The 20,353-nt window shown below is 51.5% G+C and overlaps 1 protein-coding gene across 1 annotated transcript in view; it reads right to left on the bottom strand.

The window, feature by feature from the left end:
• Positions 1 to 20,353, bottom strand: part of FLVCR2 (FLVCR choline and putative heme transporter 2) — a 44,864-nt gene that overhangs the window by 14,304 nt on the left and 10,207 nt on the right.

Genomic DNA, 20,353 nt, shown 5'->3' with positions numbered 1-20,353 from the left:
CATCGCTCCTGAGAAGCCTGCAGATTATTACCCCAGAGACCTCTGCAGAGCGTCGCTCCTGAGAAGCCTGCAGATTATTACCCCAGCAGAGCATCGCTCCTGAGAAGCCTGCAGATTATTACCCCAGAGACCTCTGCAGAGCATCGCTCCTGAGAAGCCTGCAGATTATTACCCCAGAGACCTCTGCAGAGCATCGCTCCTGAGAAGCCTGCAGATTATTACCCCAGAGACATCTGCAGAGCATCGCTCCTGAGAAGCCTGCAGATTATTACTCCAGCAGAGCATCGCTCCTGAGAAGCCTGCAGATTATTACCCCAGCGACCTCTGCAGAGCATCGCTCCTGAGAAGCCTGCAGATTATTACCCCAGAGACCTCTGCAGAGCGTCGCTCCTGAGAAGCCTGCAGATTATTACCCCAGAGACCTCTGCAGAGCGTCGCTCCTGAGAAGCCTGCAGATTATTACCCCAGCAGAGCATCGCTCCTGAGAAGCCTGCAGATTATTACCCCAGAGACCTCTGCAGAGCATCGCTCCTGAGAAGCCTGCAGATTATTACCCCAGGGACCTCTGCAGAGCATTGCTCCTGAGAAGCCTGCAGATTATTACCCCAGCGACCTCTGCAGAGCATCGCTCCTGAGAAGCCTGCAGATTATTACCCCAGCAGAGCATCACTCCTGAGAAGCCTGCAGATTATTACCCCAGAGACCTCTGCAGAGCATCGCTCCTGAGAAGCCTGTAGATTATTACCCCAGCAACCTCTGCAGAGCATCGCTCCTGAGAAGCCTGCAGATTATTACCCCAGCGACCTCTGCAGAGCATCGCTCCTGAGAAGCCTGCAGATTATTACCCCAGCAGAGCATCGCTCCTGAGAAACCTGCAGATTATTACCCCAGCGACCTCTGCAGAGCATCGCTCCTGAGAAGCCTGCAGATTATTACCCCAGCAGAGCATCGCTCCTGAGAAACCTGCAGATTATTACCCCAGCGACCTCTGCAGAGCATTGCTCCTGAGAAGCCTGCAGATTACCCCAGCGACCTCTGCAGAGCATTGCTCCTGAGAAGCCTGCAGATTATTACCCCAGCGACCTCTGCAGAGCATCGCTCCTGAGAAACCTGCAGATTATTACCCCAGCGACCTCTGCAGAGCATTGCTCCTGAGAAGCCTGCAGATTATTACCCCAGCGACCTCTGCAGAGCATTGCTCCTGAGAAACCTGCAGATTATTACCCCAGCGACCTCTGCAGAGCATTGCTCCTGAGAAGCCTGCAGATTATTACCCCAGCGACCTCTGCAGAGCATTGCTCCTGAGAAGCCTGCAGATTATTACCCCAGCGACCTCTGCAGAGCATCGCTCCTGAGAAGCCTGCAGATTATTACCCCAGCGACCTCTGCAGAGCATCGCTCCTGAGAAGCCTGCAGATTATTACCCCAGCGACCTCTGCAGAGCATCGCTCCTGAGAAGCCTGCAGATTATTACCCCAGCGACCTCTGCAGAGCATCGCTCCTGAGAAGCCTGCAGATTATTACCCCAGCGACTTCTGCAGAGCATCGCTCCTGAGAAGCCTGCAGATTATTACACCGCCCCTCCCATGTACTCCGCAGATTATCACGCCCCTGGGGCTGGGAGTGCTGCTCAGGATAAAGTTCAGATTGTTGCTGGACTCCGGGAATGTCAGACATGTCTAATCTTTAACTCTCGCTGTGCTGGAGTCACAGAGCGGCCGAGGCCCTCTACATGTGCAGCTGAGGACCACACTGCTCCCCCTCTCCACCAGGACCCCCCTCACTGCTGGACGTCACTATTGGTGGGCTCTGGATGAGGCTCGCTAGGTCAGTAAGGTTGGGGACCCTAGACCCGCAGTATTTGGGTGCCATTATTTGTAGGGTCTCTATGTGCCCCCTCCCAGCAGGGACCATGCTCGGCGTGGGTTGTGGAGCTGTGCCCCCATATACTTGTAGGGCCCGGTGGACGGGTGAGGAGCAGAGACCGCCTAGATGCCACAATTCCGGTGCAGTGTAGCATGCGAGTGGTGTGACAGCCGGGCCTGGATGGAGCCGGAGGCCTCTCTATGGAGGCTATTGCAGGGCAGCCATTGGCCGGACGAGCGCAGCAAAATGCCTCATTTACAGCAGAGTACATTAAGATTTAAAATGAAATAAAAACTAAATAAAATAATGACTGTCTGCAGCGGTGTGCGTTTCCCAGGTCTCATCAGATAGCCGTCACTCATGTACACGATGCAGGTATGAGACTAATTCACAGCGGGGGAGGAGAGGTAGTGGAGTCAGAGGCGCGCGCCTGACCACAAGACCCCCCATCTCTGCCGAAGAGATCACATTCCCCGTCCGCCCACCGCGACAAAAGCCGAAAATGACAAAATAATGCCGGAGTCCTGGGGTGTGACGACTGGAGTCCAGAGGATGAATCTGCGGTCCATGGCGTCAGGACGGAGTGTGGCCGCAGAATAGGAAGCATGGCCCCCGGGAGATTAACTGTTAGGACCCCTGGCCCTCCCGCCCTGGGGCTGTCCACGCGCCTCTCCCGCCATGGGGCTGTCCGCGCGCCTCTCCCGCCCTGGGGCTGACCGCGCGCCTCTCCCGCCCTGGGGCTGACCGCGCGCCTCTCCCGCCCTGGGGCTGACCGCGCGCCTCTCCCGCCCTGGGGCTGTCCGCGCACGTGCGCCTCTCCCGCCCTGGGGCACACTGGCCGCTCACTGTACACTTGAACCTTATTCCTCCTGGGAGGCGCTGGCTTCATCTCCTCCAGTAGAGCGGCCGCGGCTACGACATTCACCCCATATCTGCGGCTAAATTCCGTTCAGGGACAGGACTGGTTCCCAATACTGAGCAGTCGTCGTCTTCTGCCGTTTCCAGCGCGGCTCCGGCCCTCACCGGATCACTACAGCGTTCCTCCTTTCTGGACTGGAAGTCACTTTCTCATTGTCAGAGAACGAGGGTCTCATAGACTTACACTAAGGCGGGCATTGCACGTTGCGACATCGCAAGCCGATGCTGCGATGTCGCAGGCGATAGTCCCCGCCCCCGTCGCAGGTATAATATCTTGTGATAGCTGGCGTAGCGAAAATTATCGCTACGCCAGCTTCACATGCACTCACCTGACCTGCGACCGTCACTCTGGCCGGCAACCCGCCTCCTTCCTAAGGGGGAGGGTCGTGCGGCGTCATAGCGACGTCACATGGCAGGCGGTCAATAGCGGCAGAGGGGCAGAGATGAGCGGGACGTAACATGCCGCCCACCTCCTCCTTCCGTAGAGCCGCCGGCGGCAGGTAAGGCGATTGTGGAGACACGGGGCTCAGTGGGCGCTCTCGTCCACTAAAACCCGCCGCCTTTAGAAAGACAGCGTGGCTCAGGGCTCATCCCAACTGAACGCCGGCCTCCCTAACCGTGGGCGTAACACTACTCCGACAACACAGGGTGAGGGAACCACAATAATTAGACTTTATTGGATCCCCAAACAATTAACGGCACATAACACATAACCAGCAAAACACACAAATGTAACAGGCAACAGAGTCTCACCCTTCCGCTGGCTCACCAGGGATTTAGAATGTCCATGCCTCACAGGTTCCAAGCTGTCTGAGGTCTGCAAAGTCTGTAACAGGTGACTGAACTGTCCCAACCTGCGTGTCCTCCTTAGGTAGTCCTGGTTTGATGTTACAATCCTGGCAGCCGGAGTCGAAATCCCTAGGCTGTGGATATGGTCTCCAACCGGATCCGGAGTCCCTAGATTGAAGCCATAAGATGTCCTGATCCTCCAGTCAGCTCCAAAGAGCTTAGACTGAATCCATCAACCATCAACCACCACTGGTGGCTTAAAGAAGTCCTTTTTATAGCCACAACCTTCCCCCTGGACACACTGCGTCCTCATCCATTGGTTGGACAAGATTGCTTCTCCCATTGGACGAATTTCAAGCTACATGGACACTGCTCATTCAAATGATGTGCTTAGAAAGGCTGAGGGTGTACATGTAAACTGGGAGCCACTGACTAGACAATGGCTACTAGGGTAATTACATTATCAATACACAACTACAATACAATGGTTACTGGAAATGTCTGGAGAACAATAGTCTAGCTTTCAGTGGCCAACACAATTACATTGAGTCAACAAGAGTCTTGTAAAAACAATGAGGGACTTCTCCCCCATCTATAGACAATCTATCATGCTGTCTGGCTGGATTTTAAGAAACGTTAACCCATGAAAGTCCATGTCGTCACATTCCTCCCCCTTCTTAATATTAGCCAGACATGATAGGCTTCCGATCATCCTTCTCCTCTTGTCGGGAAAGCCCATCCGCATTTCCATGGTTCTTGCCTTGTTTATGGGAGATGGAAAAATTGTAAGATTGTAATGCCAGACTCCACCTGAGCAAGCGTCCGTTGTCCCCGGCAGTGCGATTTAGCCAACTCAATGGATTGTGGTCAGTGAGGACTGTGAACTCATTGCCATAGAGGTAGGGCTGCAATTTTTTTAGGGCCCAGACTATGGCCAGGCATTCTTTTTCTATGGTGGCATAAGCCCTCTCTCGGTCCAACAGTTTCCGGGAGAGGTAAGCTATCGGATGTTCCTCACCGTTGTCCCCCACTTGGCTAAGTACAGCTCCTAGTCCTGTGTCCGATGTGTCTGTTTAGACAATGAATCTGCGACGGAAGTCAGGAGCAGTCAAGACTGGGCTTTGGGCTAGCCGGTCTTTCAATTGGAGGAACGCAGTTTCACATTCTGGGGTCCAGATAAGGTTACGGGCATATCTTTTGGTTGTGAGGTCAGTGAGCGGTTTTGCTATGGTACTGTAATTGGGGATAAACTTTCGATAGTAGTTTGCGGTTCCTAGAAATGCACGGACCTGTTTTTGATTGACCGGGCGTGGCCACTGGATAATGGCTTCTACTTTTGCAGGTTCGGGACGAACGCACCCACTTCCCACCCGATGTCCCAGGTATAGCACTTCGGCCATCCCCATTTGGCATTTGTCAGGTCGGATGGTGAGCTGGGCTTTGGCTACCCTCTGCAGCACCTGGGACACATGCTGAAGATGCTCTTCCCAAGTGTCGCTGAAGATAGCGATGTCATCCAAATAGGCCTGGGCATACCCCTGACTTCCCTCTAGTAAATGGTCTACCATCCTCTGGAAGGTGGCTGGGGCGTTTTTCATCCCAAAAGGCATGCTGGTAAACTCAAAGAGGCCAAAAGGGGTTATGAAGGCCGATTTCTCTTGAGCGTCTTTTGTGAGTGGGATCTGCCAGTATCCCTTGCTCAAATCGAGGGTAGATATAAACCGAGACCCCCCTAACCTATCTAGTAGTTCATCCACCCGGGGCATGGGGTAAGCATCTGTAATCGTGACCTCATTGAGCCGTCTATAGTCCACACAGAAACGAGTACTCTTGTCCTTTTTTGGCACCAATACCACACTGGCAGCCCATGGGCTATGGGAGGGGACTATGACTCCCATATTTAACATGTCATCCACCTCGGCCTTCATCATTGCCAACACAGGAGGGGTCACCCGGTAGGCGGGTTGTCTTAGTGGGGTGGCTGCCCCTGTATTGACATGATGCTGGACCAGGGGGGTTCTACCAGGCTGACTTGTGAACAGGGTTTCATATGTTCCGAGTATGTCTGATATCTGTCGCTTCTGTGATGGACAAAGCTGTTCTCCCAGTGATACATCTTTTACCCCCATTTCCCTTTTGGAGTCCACTAATAGGTCTGGGATCTGGTCCAACTCTGGATCATCTAACTCTGGACAGCAAACTGCTAAATTGGTGACTTCTCGTTCCTCATAAGCTTTTAGCCTGTTGATGTGGTAGGTACGCTCACGAACACCTGCTCGATCCAGGGCAACGGTGTAGTCAGTATTGCCACATTTCTTGGTAATGATGAATGGACCCGCCCACATGGCTTGCAGCTTGTTTTTCCGCACCGGTACTAGTACTAGGACCTTCTGTCCACAGGCAAATTCTCGGGGCCGGGCAGTGCGGTCATAACATCGTTTTTGCCTTTCCTGAGCCACTTCTAAATTCCCATGGGCTAACGCCATGAGGTGCCTCATCCTTTCCCTAAACTTTTGAACATAGTCCAGTATGGGAACCTCTTCTGTGGGGAAGGTGCCCTCCCAACTCTCTCGTACCAGCTCTAGGGGCCCTCGTACTTTTCGGCCGTACAGCAATTCAAAGGGAGAGAACCCAGTGGAGTCCTGCGGCACCTCCCGGTAAGCAAAAAGGAGCTGCTGCAAGTTTTTCTCCCAGTCCCCCCCTCGGACTCCACATATCGGCTAATGAGCTGCTTGAGCGTTTTGTTGAAGCGCTCACACAATCCATTTGTTTCAGGATGGTAGGGGGTTGTGCGCATGGGGCGGACTCCATGTTTTTCCCACAGGGTGTGAATCAGTTCACTTTGGAACTGTGCCCCCTGGTCAGTCAATACTTCCTGTGGAAACCCTACCCGGCTAAAGATGTCCAGTAGAGCTTGAGCCACGTGCTCTGCATCTATGGAGGTTAAGGCAACGGCTTCTGGGTAACGGGTGGCAAAGTCTACCAGGGTGAGGATGAATCTTTTTCCACTGCGGCTGGGGATGGCTAAGGGGCCTACTATATCAATGGCAACTCTCTGGAACGGTTCTCCTATCAAGGGCATGGGTTGAAGTGGGGCACGGCATGGGGCTCCCCCCATACGCTGACACACTGGGCAAGAGGCTCTGTATTTTTGCACTTCTTGAGTGACCCTTGGCCAGAAAAAACTACGCAGCAGGCGGGCCCGAGTCTTTTTGGTCCCCATGTGCCCAGCCGCAGGAACATCATGAGCTAAACGCAACAGTTGGGGTCGGTATGGCTGGGGTACCACAGCTGATGTACACGGGTCCAGGGTTTTTCTGGGCAGGATGCGGGCTTCTCCCGATATAAGAGGCCTTTTTCCCATCTATATACCTCCCCCTGATTTCCTCCCCCAGGTTGGCTTGCCGCACTACGGATAAGCTCTAAGGTGGGGTCTGACAGTTGAGCTTCCCTGAACTCTTTACGATCTATCTCCCCCCAATCAGTGGCCACAGTTGGGTCTGATGTACTCACATTTGTTGGCTCTGATGAGGAGGCTGAAGATTGAGGAGTTGGGTTCTCCTCCGATGGGCTGGAAGAAAGACCTGCACCAGGATGGTGTTTGGCTTGGCTGCGGGTGATGGCAGTGACAAACTGGCTGGATAGTCCTTGTCCAGGGTTTACCTCCTCTGATACCACAACGGCAGTGTCCTCATCATCCTCTGCATCATTCTGGGCATCCCAACAGACTAATTTCCGGATCAAGTCTGACCGAGTGTCAGTGTTCCTGTAGTCAATCTTTCGCATCTGGCACAGATCCTGTAGCATCCATTTACTGCTGCGGTCGTAACTCCTCTCTGGTCCTTGTCCCATGGCTGAGCTGGTGGGGTTGGACATGGCATCGTCCGAAACCTGAATGCCTCCCCTATGGCCTGCTGGGTATGCTTATGTGCCTCCCTGGTTGTTGAGCCCTGGACGGTGTCCGAAAACACCAGTCCACTGCAGCTCCCCTGGGTAAACCAGGCTGAGTAGTATCCCACCGCTGCCACCAATTGTGGAGACACGGGGCTCAGTGGGCGCTCTCGTCCACTAAAACCCGCCGCCTTTAGAAAGACAGCGTGGCTCAGGGCTCATCCCAACTGAACGCCGGCCTCCCTAACCGTGGGCGTAACACTACTCAGACAACACAGGGTGAGGGAACCACAATAATTAGACTTTATTGGATCCCCAAACAATTAACGGCACATAACACATAACCAGCAAAACACACAAATGTAACAGGCAACAGAGTCTCACCCTTCCGCTGGCTCACCAGGGATTTAGAATGTCCATGCCTCACAGGTTCCAAGCTGTCTGAGGTCTGCAAAGTCTGTAACAGGTGACTGAACTGTCCCAACCTGCGTGTCCTCCTTAGGTAGTCCTGGTTTGATGTTACAATCCTGGCAGCCGGAGTCGAAATCCCTAGGCTGTGGATATGGTCTCCAACCGGATCCGGAGTCCCTAGATTGAAGCCATAAGATGTCCTGATCCTCCAGTCAGCTCCAAAGAGCTTAGACTGAATCCAACAACCATCAACCACCTGGTGGCTTAAAGAAGTCCTCTCTTATAGCCACAGCCCTCCCCCTGGACACACTGCGTCCTCATCCATTGGTTGGACAAGATTGCTTCTCCCATTGGACGAATTTCAAGCTACATGGACAATGCTCATTCAAATGATGTGCTTAGAAAGGCTGAGGGTGTACATGTAAACTGGGAGCCACTGACTAGACAATGGCTACTAAGGTAATTACATTATCAATACACAACTACAATACAATGGTTACTGGAAATGTCTGGAGAACAATAGTCTAGCTTTCAGTGGCCAACACAATTACATTGAGTCAACAAGAGTCTTGTAAAAACAATGAGGGACTTCTCCCCCATCTATAGACAATCTATCATGCTGTCTGGCTGGATTTTAAGAAACGTTAACCCATGAGAGTCCATGTCGTCACAGCGATGTTACTCACTCCTGCGACTTCATACACAGCGATGTGCGCTGCCGCAGGAACGAGGAACAACATCGCACCTGTCGCTGCACCGGCATTATGGAAATGTCGGAGAATACAACGATGATACGATAACGACGCTTTTGCGCTCATTCATCGTATCATCTAGCATTTACACAGTACGATGTCGAAAGTGACACCGGATGTGCGTCACTTTCGATTTGACCCCACCGACATCGCACGTGCGATGTCGCAACGTGCAAAGCCGCCCTAAGGCTGGAAACACATCTATGCGAGTAAAATCGGTCCGACTGGGCTGAAAAAAAACTCGGCTAATTTTAGTTCACGTTAGGTCCGAGTGCAACGCAAGTGCGATGCTTTTTCTGAATAAATTAATGATTTTACTAGCGTGTGTAACGCGTGTGTAATGCGTATTTTTTACTATGTCATCTGCCATTCAGCTCTGCTACATGGCAGATGACAGCAGACACAGACAGAGCCATGTAGCAGAGCTGAATGGCAGATGACAGCAGACACAGACAGAGCCATGTAGCAGAGCTGAATAGCAGATGACAGCAGACACAGACAGAGCCATGTAGCAGAGCTGAATGGCAGATGACAGCAGACACAGACAGCCATGTAGCAGAGCTGAATGGCAGATGACAGCAGACACAGACAGAGCCATGTAGCAGAGCTGAATGGCCGCTGACAGCAGACACAGACAGCCATGTAGCAGAGCTGAATGGCAGATGACAGCAGACACAGACAGAGCCATGTAGCAGCGGTGAATGGCAGATGACAGCAGACACAGACAGAGCCATGTAGCAGAGCTGAATGGCAGATGACAGCAGACACAGACAGAGCCATGTAGCAGCGGTGAATGGCAGATGACAGCAGACACAGACAGAGCCATGTAGCAGAGCTGAATGGCAGATGACAGCAGACACAGCCAATGCCACATGATCACAATGAACTCGGGTTAACTTCACCCGACTTCATTGTCATGCCGCGGCTCTGTCTGTGTCACGTCCTGATTAGCGGTCACCCGTGAAGGGCTCACCGATGACCACTAATCCCCTGAGTGACTGAAGTTAGCAGCCCTCTCTCATACTCACCGATCCCCGGCGCGGCGCTGCACGGCGTTCACACTGCTCCGGCGGCTTTTACTATTTTGAAAAAGCCGGTCACTCATTAAACAATCTCGTATTCCCTACTTTCCCCGCCCACCGGCGCCTATGATTGGTTGCAGTGAGACACGCCACCACGCTGAGTGACAGGTGTCTCACTGCACCCAATCACAGCAGCCGGTGGGCGGGTCTATACTGTGCAGTGAAATAAATAATTAAATAATTAAAAAAAACGGCGTGCGGTCCCCCCCAATTTTAATACCAGCCAGATAAAGCCATACAGCTGCAGGCTGGTATTCTCAGGATGGGGAGCTCCACGTTATGGGGAGCCCCCCAGCCTTACAATATCAGCCAGCAGCCGCCCAGAATTGCCGCATACATTAGATGTGACAGTTCTGGAACTGTACCCGGCTCTTCCCGATTTGCCCTGGTGCGTTGGCAAATCGGGGTAATAAGGAGTTAATGGCAGCCCATAGCTGCCACTAAATCCTAGATTAATCATGTCAGGCGTCTCCCCGAGATACCTTCCATGATTAATCTGTAAGTGACAGTAAATAAACACACACACACGAAAAAATCTTTTATTAGAAATAAAAAACACAAACATACCCTCGTTCACCACTTTAATCAGCCCCAAAAAGCCCTCCATGTCCGGCGTAATCCAGGATGGTCCAGCGTCGCATCCAGCTCTGCTGCATGAAGGTGACCGGAGCTGCAGAATACACAGCCGCTCCTGTCACCTCCACGCAGCAACTGAGGTGAGTAGCGCGATCAGCTGAGCTGTCACTGAGGTTACCCGCTGTCACTGGATCCAGTGGTGGCCGCGGGTAACCTCAGTGACAGCTCAGCTGATCGTGCGGCTATTTTCAGTTGCTGCGTGGAGGTGACAAAAGCGGCGGTGTCTGCTGCAGCTCCGGTCACCTGCACCATCCTGGATTACGCCGGACATGGAGGGCTTTTTGGGGCTTAAATTGGTGAACGAGGGTATGTTTGTGTTTTTTATTTCTAATAAAAGATTTTTTCGTGTGTGTGTGTTTATTTACTGTCACTTACAGATTGATCATGGAGGGTATCTCGGGGAGACGCCTGACATGATTAATCTAGGACTTATTGGCAGCTATGTGCTGCCAATAACTCCTTATTACCCCGATTTGCCAACGCACCAGGGCAAATCGGGAAGAGCCGGGTACAGTCCCAGAACAGTCGCATATAATGAATGCGGCAATTCTGGGCGTCTGATGGCTGATATTGTTAGGCTGGGGGGCTCCCCATAACGTGGAGCTCCCCATCCTGAGAATACCAGCCTTCAGCCGTATGGCTTTATCTAGCTGGTATTAAAATTGGGGGGGACCGCACCCAGTTTTTTTTAATTATTTAATTATTTATTTCACTGCACAGTATAGACACGCCCACCGGCTGCTGTGATTGGGTGCAGTGATACAGCTGTCACTCAGCGTGGGGGCGTGTCTCACTGCAACCAATCATAGGCGCCTGTGGGCGGGGAAAGCAGGGAATACGAGATCGTTTAATGAGCGGCCGGCTTTTTCAAAATAGTAAAAGCCGCCGCAGCAGTGTGAACGCCGTGCAGCGCCGCGCTGGAGATCGGGGATCGGTGAGTATGAGAGAGGCGGGGAAACTGACCGACAGACTGTGAGAGAGGGACAGAGATAGTGACGGACCGACAGAGAGAGAATAGAGACCGAGAGGGAGAGACCGACTGACAGAGAATAGTGATTGACAGACATTGGGAGACATCGCTCGTTTCCAGTGTTTTAGGAAACATGCGAGAAATGTATTTAGATAATCGGATGTCACTAGGATGGTGAGTGGCGTCCCGTGACATCCGATTATTTACACGCTCCCATAGACTTGCATTGGAGAGACTCGCAGAGAAACTCGCAAAAAAGCAGCATGCTGCGATTTTTTTCTCGGTCCGATTTGGACTGAGAAAAAAAAAAAATTTCAAACGCGAGCTGAATCATTCACTAACATGTGTCCGATTCCAATGCGAGATTTTCTCCCATTGCTCTACTGCGAGAAACTCACAAGTGAGAAGCCGCCCTAAGAAAGGAAGCGACAGTCTGGTGTGAGGCGGAAAGAAAGAGCCGTGGTCACATGACACAGGAGACGCACCGGAGCAGCGCTGGGAACGGCCACCAGTCACTGCTTATTGCACCCACATGTCTGGGACATAACAGGACCACTAGAATACTCCACACACATCTGCTGTAAACTCCACAAGAAATCATTACTGACAGGTTACCCCAAACCCGTGACCGCGCCGGAGAAAGGGATCAGCCCGACTACTGGCCGCGACACCAAGAGCAGAAAATAAAAAGGAAGCTCCCACTCCCTCCTTCAGCGTGGCCTCCAAGCATTCAAGTAGGCGTAGTCGCCAAACCGTCAAGTAGGCGTGGCCTAAATATGTTCACATCACTATTCACATTGAATTCAGGCTCATTCTTCACTGTGAGGACAGAAGATCCAAACCTCCACCACAAACCAGAGGGAGGGAACAACTCCAGATTACCGGCAATCATCCCCCATGACCGCACCAGAGAGACCAAAAACCTCCACCACAAGCCAGAGGGAGGGAACAACTCCAGATTACCGGCAATCATCATCCCCCATGACCGCACTAGAGAGACCAAAAACCTCCACCACAAACCAGAGGGAGGGAACAACTCCAGATTACCGGCAATCATCCCCCATGACCGCACCTGAGAGATCAAAAACCTCCACCACAAGCCAGAGGGAGGGAACAACTCCAGATTACCGGCAATCATCCCCCATGACCACACCCGAGAGACCAAAAACCTCCACCACAAGCCAGAGGGAGGGAACAACTCCAGATTACCGGCAATCATCATCCCCCATGACCGCACCCGAGAGACCAAAAACCTCCACCACAAGCCAGAGGGAGGGAACAACTACAGATTACCGGCAATCATCATCCCCCATGACCGCACCCGAGAGACCAAAAACCTCCACCACAAGCCAGAGGGAGGGAACTCCAGATTACCGGCAATCATCCCCCATGACCGCACCCGAGAGACCAAAAACCTCCACCACAAGCCAGAGGGAGGGAACAACTGCAGATTACCGGCAATCGTCATCCCCATGACCACACCCGAGAGATGATAAAGGAATCCTCCGACGGAGAGGGAGCACTCCTGTAAGATCTCTCCCCTGAAGGAAAGATCCCAAGAATATCCTGACTCTACAGATTGATGACCTATACAAATCTCACTATCAGGACAAGAACTGGCTGCAGACCCTGGACCGGCGAGGAAGACTATGAGCCAGTCAGAAGCAGAACTATTTCCACCGGAGATGATGTAGATTTCCATGTATATCTATTCTTGACCACTGACAGCCAGACTGGTTGGTCAGGTCTCCATAAGAAGAATAGTCTTCCCCCGTGGTCCCCACAAAGCTTCTCATAAGCCGGATCAGATACCCACACTTTGCACTGACGAGGGGCACTCACCCCGAAACACCATGTCTGCAAATTGGGATTCTGATCTGGCGTATATCCTAGGTCATATGAAAAGGCTTGTTAAAAAGGCCAGTTTTGACTTTTAGGATCGCTACTTGCAATAGGTGGAGCTAGAGTTTGTCTCCTTTTCTGGAGAGACAATTTATCTATCCTTTGTCGTCTTTTTGGGATTAATGAGATATTCTGTACTTCTGAACCCACCTAACAACTGAAAGATTTAGAAACCGACACCAACACTGAGCAGAAGTCAATTGATCCAAGTCCCCTGGTAAATCAGATTAGGGCTCCAAGAGGGGCGATGGCCCAACAATTGCCCCCAGGAAATCTCAATATTGCTACAATTAAATAAAGCCTCCTAAAGCCAAGATCTGACCCCTTCTCGGCCCATGACAGCAGAACATAGAGCAATCAGCAGCAATTTGATAAATATTTATCCCCTAAGGGCTCGAATTATACACTCGAATGTAATTTCATCACGTGTAGAGACGTACACCAGATTGAACCCTCTCCAAAGTACCGGAGGCATTTTAATCCACCTTCACCTTTCCAGATATTTCTTTGGTGTGTCCACTACGGCACAACATTAAGTCTTTCCAACAAAATTAAATCCTACTTAAAACTGAAAGATCCACTGTAGTTCAGGAATTCCAGGAATCTGGTTGCCACATCCTAGCCAAGAACGGAGATCTGACCCCACTGGAGGAGGAAAAAAAGTGGTCGGAGCTATTCAATATAAAGACGATAGACTGTATCCTCTCCTCTGTAATGGCCTCAATTCTGCCCCTTTAAGGACACGTAGAATTCAGTCCAACCGTGCCGAGAGTTATCCAAGGAGGTTAGCTGCAGAACAGATGAAACCTCAGGCAGAGACAAGCAGACGCACCACCCATATTGGCTGGACGGATGGACAGAGATGGAGACCTCCTCTGTAACTGCTAGAAGTGCCTTAATCCCGAGGTGTAAGAACCTCACATCCACACATGGAAGTCACAATAATCAGCTTTTGGATTGAGGTAAAAGTGTTCTCTCTCCGTGACCGGTGATGTTCATCCTTCACTAAATGAGTGGCAGGGAAGGAGACCCCTTAATTCTTCCATTCACTCTTCCCCCTTGTAGACTTATTGAAGACTTTCCGTTCTATGACTGGACCTTCAATGGTTTCACCAGACTTGGCTCATTCTGGAATAGTGACTGGTATCATGGCTTCACCCACTTCATTGCCATGTGCCAGCTTCATCTCCAGCTCGGAGGCTTCAGTGAGCTCAGAATATTTTCACTAGATTAGTATAACCATGTATCTGTCATACAACTAGGACAGACTGGGATCCTGGTAGTTTACCACCCTACCACCGACTAATCCAACTTGTGACCCCAAACCGGCACTTGGCACAGTGCCACCAGATAAGGTACAATCATGTTCATGTGACCACTCCAAATTAGGGAGAATCGGTTGCCACGTGGAAGGCTTCAGACTCGGAGGCTTAACTGGACTTACAATGGGTTCATTCATCTTAGCACAGCCTCGAAACTCACAACTCCAACGAGGAGAATACCCTGGAACATAGACGGTTTAAGTCCGAAATGCGACTAATTCTGTGAATCCAGACTTGTGAGGAACGGCGGGGCTTAGGAGGGCTTCATTTCATTTAGTTCAATATTCTATTATATATTATATATATATATATATACATATATATATTAATATACATTATATAATATATATATATAAATATATATAATATACATTATATATTATATATATAAATATATATATTAATATACATTATATAATATATATATATATAAATATACATTATATAATATATATATATATATATATATATATATATATATATATATATATATATATATATATATATATATATATATATATATATATATATATATATATATATATATATATATATACATACACAGTGCCTTGTGAAAGTATTCAGCCCCCTTGAGTTTTTCAACCTTTTCCTACATTTCAGGCTTCAGACATAACGATAAGAATTTTAATTTTCTGGTGAAGAATCAACAACAAGTGACACAATTGAGAAGAGGAAGGAAATTTATTGCTTATTATAAACTTTTGTAAAAAATAAATAACTGAGAATTGGGGCGTGCAATATTATTCATCCCCTTTATGTTCAGTGCAGCAAACTCACTCCAGAAGTTGATTGAGGGTCTCTGAATGATGCAATGTTGTCCTAAATGACTGATGATGATAAATATAAGCCCCTGTGTGTAATCAAGTCTCCGTATAATGCCCCTGCTCTGTGATAGTCTCAGTCTTCTGTGTAAAGCGCAGATAGCATCATGAAGACCAAGGAACACAACAGACAGGTCCGTGATACTGTTGTGGAGAAGTGTAAAGCCGGATTTGGTTACAAAAAGATTTCCACAACTTTAAACATCCCAAGAAGCCCTGTGCAAGCGATCATATTGAAATAGGAGCATCATACCCCTGCAAATCTACCAAGACCCGGCCGTCCATTCAAACTGTCACCTCACACAAGGAGAAGACTGATCAGAGATGCAGCCAAGAGGCCCATGATCCCTCTGGATGATCTGCAGAGATCCACAGCTGAGGTGGGAGAGTCTGTCCATAGCACAACAATCAGTCTACACTGCACAAATCTGGCCTTTATGGAAGAGTGGCAAGAAGAAAGCCATTTCTCACAGATATCCATAAAAAGTGTGGTGTAAAGTTTCCCACAAGCCCCTGGAGACACCAAACATGTGGAGGAAGGGGCTCTGCTCAGATGAAACCAAAATCAAACTATTTGGGCACAATGCCAAACGATAAAAGCAACACAGTTAATCACCCTGAACATACCATCCTCACTGTCAAACATGGTGGAGGCAGCATCATGGTTTGGGCCTGCTTTTCTTCAGCAGGGACAGGGAAGATGGTTAAAATTGATGGGAAGATGGAGCCAAATACAGGACCATTCTTGAAGAAAACCTGTGGGAGTCTGCAAAAGACCTGAGACTGGGACGGAGATTTGTCTTCTAACAAGACAATGATCCCAAACATAAAGCAAAATCTACAATGGAATGGTTCACAAATAACCGTATCCAGGTGTAAAGCTGGTGTCACACTAAACGACAGCGACAACGACGTCGCTGTTACGTCACCATTTTCGGTGACGTAACAGCGACCTTGTAAGTCGCTGTTATGATCGCTGCTTAGCTGTCAAACACAGCAGAAGCAGCGATCATAAGGTCGCTGTGCTACATGTGCAGAGAGCAGGGAGCCGCGCTTAGCGCTGGCTCCTTGCTCTCCTGCAGCACACATCGGGTTAATTAACCCGATGTGTGCTGCAGCTACATGTCACAGTTCAGAGAGCAGGGACCCCGCGCTTAGCGCTGGCTCCTTGCTCTCCTGCAGCACACATCGGGTTAATTAACCCGATGTGTGCTGCAGCTACATGTCACAGTGCAGAGAGCAGGGAGCCGCGCGCACTGCTTAGCGCTGGCTCCTTGCTCTCCTTGCTACAGTATACATCGGGTTAATTACCCGATGCGTACTGCAGCCACATGTCACAGTGCAGGAGCCGGCACTGGCAGCAAGAGCGGAGGCTGGTAACCAGCGTAAACATCGGGTAACTAGGGAAAGGTCTTCCCTTGGTTACCCGATGTTTACGCTGGTTACAGCTTACCGCAGCTGCCAGTGCCGGCTCCTGCTCGCTTCATTTCGTCGCTCTCTCGCTGTCACACACAGCGATGTGTGTGTCACAGCGGGAGAGTGACGACCAAAAAATGAAGCTGGACATTCAGCAACGACCGGCGACCTCACAGCAGGGGCCAGGTCGTTGCTGGATGTCACACACAGCGACAGCGACGGGACGTCGCTGCAACGTCACAGAAAATGGTGACGTAGCAGCGACGTCGTTGTCGTCGTCGTTATGTGTGACACCAGCTTTAGAATGGCCAAGTCACAGTCCAGACCTGAACCCAATCAAGAGTCTGTGGAGAGAGCTGAAAACTGCTGTTCACAAACGCCTCCATCCAACCTCACTCAGCTCCAGCTGTTTACAAAGGAAGAACGGGCGAGAATTTCACCTCTCCATGTGCAAAACTGATAGACACATGCCCCAAGAGACTGCAGCTGTAATCGCAGCAAAAGGGGGCGCTACAAAGTATTCACTTACAGGGGATAAATAATATTGCACGCCCCAATTTACAGTTTTATTTTTTTATAAAAGTGTAAAATAAGCAATAAATTTCCTTCCTCTTCACAATTGTGTCACTTGTTGTAGATTCTTCACCAGAACATTCACATTTTATCTTTATGTTTGACGCCTGAAATGTGGGAAAAGGTTGAAAAATTCAAGGGGGCTGAATACTTTCACAAGGCACTGTATTCAAGCAGAAGGAAGGACTGGAAACCTTCGGATTCCTGCAGGAAAGCCCCTCTGAAGCCTAAATTGATCGGCCGGCCCCTCCTTAATGCTTGATAGAATAGCAGACCCTAGCATCATCTACAATTCACCCTTCACCCAGCTCCTTGGCACTGGGCCGCATGCAATAGGGTCATATCTTTTTGAGGTAGAAATCAACAAGATTAAAAAAAAAAAAAAAAAAAAAAAAAAGGTATAGTGAAGCAGTAGCCAGAATACAAAGCCATGAGTGAGCCATCTAACCAGGCAAACCACACAAGCCCCCAGATAATGCCACCCAAGATGCTTCCCGGCTGAAGGCCACATCAAGCCATGGTCCGAGGAAAAAGCAGCAGGAGAAAACCAGACCTAAGGCGGAGGGAGGAAACCCAGCCCTGAGGAAAAGGCAGAGGGAGGAAACCCAGCCCTGAGGAAAAGGCGGAGGGAGGAAACCCAGCCCTGAGGAAAAGGCGGAGGGAGGAAACCCAGCCCTGAGGAAAAGGCGGAGGGAGGAAACCCAGCCCTGAGGAAAAGGCGGAGGGAGGAAACCCAGCCCTGAGGAAAAGGCGGAGGGAGGAAACCCAGCCCTGAGGAAAAGGCGGAGGGAGGAAACCCAGCCCTGAGGAAAAGGCAGAGGGAGGAAACCCAGCCCTGAGGAAAAGGCGGAGGGAGGAAACCCAGCCCTGAGGAAAAGGCGGAGGGAGGAAACCCAGCCCTGAGGAAAAGGCAGAGGGAGGAAACCCAGCCCTGAGGAAAAGGCGGAGGGAGGAAACCCAGCCCTGAGGAAAAGGCGGAGGGAGGAAACCCAGCCCTGAGGAAAAGACGGAGGGAGGAAACCCAGCCCTGAGGAAAAGGCAGAGGGAGGAAACCCAGCCCTGAGGAAAAGGCGGAGGGAGGAAACCCAGCCCTGAGGAAAAGGCGGAGGGAGGAAACCCAGCCCTGAGGAAAAGACGGAGGGAGGAAACCCAGCCCTGAGGAAAAGGCAGAGGGAGGAAACCCAGCCCTGAGGAAAAGGCGGAGGGAGGAAACCCAGCCCTGAGGAAAAGGCGGAGGGAGGAAACCCAGCCCTGAGGAAAAGACGGAGGGAGGAAACCCAGCCCTGAGGAAAAGGCAGAGGGAGGAAACCCAGCCCTGAGGAAAAGGCGGAGGGAGGAAACCCAGCCCTGAGGAAAAGGCAGAGGGAGGAAACCCAGCCCTGAGGAAAAGGCGGAGGGAGGAAACCCAGCCCTGAGGAAAAGGCGGAGGGAGGAAACCCAGCCCTGAGGAAAAGGCGGAGGGAGGAAACCCAGCCCTGAGGAAAAGGCGGAGGGAGGAAACCCAGCCCTGAGGAAAAGACGGAGGGAGGAAACCCAGCCCTGAGGAAAAGGCAGAGGGAGGAAACCCAGCCCTGAGGAAAAGGCGGAGGGAGGAAACCCAGCCCTGAGGAAAAGGCAGAGGGAGGAAACCCAGCCCTGAGGAAAAGGCGGAGGGAGGAAACCCAGCCCTGAGGAAAAGGCGGAGGGAGGAAACCCAGCCCTGAGGAAAAGGCGGAGGGAGGAAACCCAGCCCTGAGGAAAAGGCGGAGGGAGGAAACCCAGCCCTGAGGAAAAGGCGGAGGGAGGAAACCCAGCCCTGAGGAAAAGGCGGAGGGAGGAAACCCAGCCCTGAGGAAAAGGCGGAGGGAGGAAACCCAGCCCTGAGGAAAAGGCAGAGGGAGGAAACCCAGCCCTGAGGAAAAGGCGGAGGGAGGAAACCCAGCCCTGAGGAAAAGGCGGAGGGAGGAAACCCAGCCCTGAGGAAAAGGCGGAGGGAGGAAACCCAGCCCTGAGGAAAAGGCGGAGGGAGGAAACCCAGCCCTGAGGAAAAGGCGGAGGGAGGAAACCCAGCCCTGAGGAAAAGGCGGAGGGAGGAAACCCAGCCCTGAGGAAAAGGCAGAGGGAGGAAACCCAGCCCTGAGGAAAAGGCGGAGGGAGGAAACCCAGCCCTGAGGAAAAGGCGGAGGGAGGAAACCCAGCCCTGAGGAAAAGGCGGAGGGAGGAAACCCAGCCCTGAGGAAAAGGCGGAGGGAGGAAACCCAGCCCTGAGGAAAAGGCGGAGGGAGGAAACCCAGCCCTGAGGAAAAGGCAGAGGGAGGAAACCCAGCCCTGAGGAAAAGGCAGAGGGAGGAAACCCAGCCCTGAGGAAAAGGCAGAGGGAGGAAACCCAGCCCTGAGGAAAAGGCGGAGGGAGGAAACCCAGCCCTGAGGAAAAGGCGGAGGGAGGAAACCCAGCCCTGAGGAAAAGGCGGAGGGAGGAAACCCGGCCCTGAGGAAAAGGCGGAGGGAGGAAACCCAGCCCTGAGGAAAAGGCGGAGGGAGGAAACCCAGCCCTGAGGAAAAGGCGGAGGGAGGAAACCCAGCCGTGAGGAAAAGGCGGAGGGAGGAAACCCAGCCCTGAGGAAAAGGCGGAGGGAGGAAACCCAGCCCTGAGGAAAAGGCGGAGGGAGGAAACCCAGCCCTGAGGAAAAGGCGGAGGGAGGAAACCCAGCCCTGAGGAAAAGGCGGAGGGAGGAAACCCAGCCCTGAGGAAAAGGCGGAGGGAGGAAACCCAGCCCTGAGCAAAAGGCGGAGGGAGGAAACCCAGCCCTGAGGAAAAGGCAGAGGGAGGAAACCCAGCCCTGAGGAAAAGGCGGAGGGAGGAAACCCAGCCCTGAGGAAAAGGCGGAGGGAGGAAACCCAGCCCTGAGGAAAAGGCGGAGGGAGGAAACCCAGCCCTGAGGAAAAGGCGGAGGGAGGAAACCCAGCCCTGAGGAAAAGGCGGAGGGAGGAAACCCAGCCCTGA

Source organism: Anomaloglossus baeobatrachus, chromosome 12, assembly GCF_048569485.1.
Source record: "Anomaloglossus baeobatrachus isolate aAnoBae1 chromosome 12, aAnoBae1.hap1, whole genome shotgun sequence".
Classification (NCBI taxonomy): Eukaryota; Metazoa; Chordata; class Amphibia; order Anura; family Aromobatidae; genus Anomaloglossus; species Anomaloglossus baeobatrachus.
This window is presented reverse-complemented; position numbering and strand designations above follow the sequence as displayed.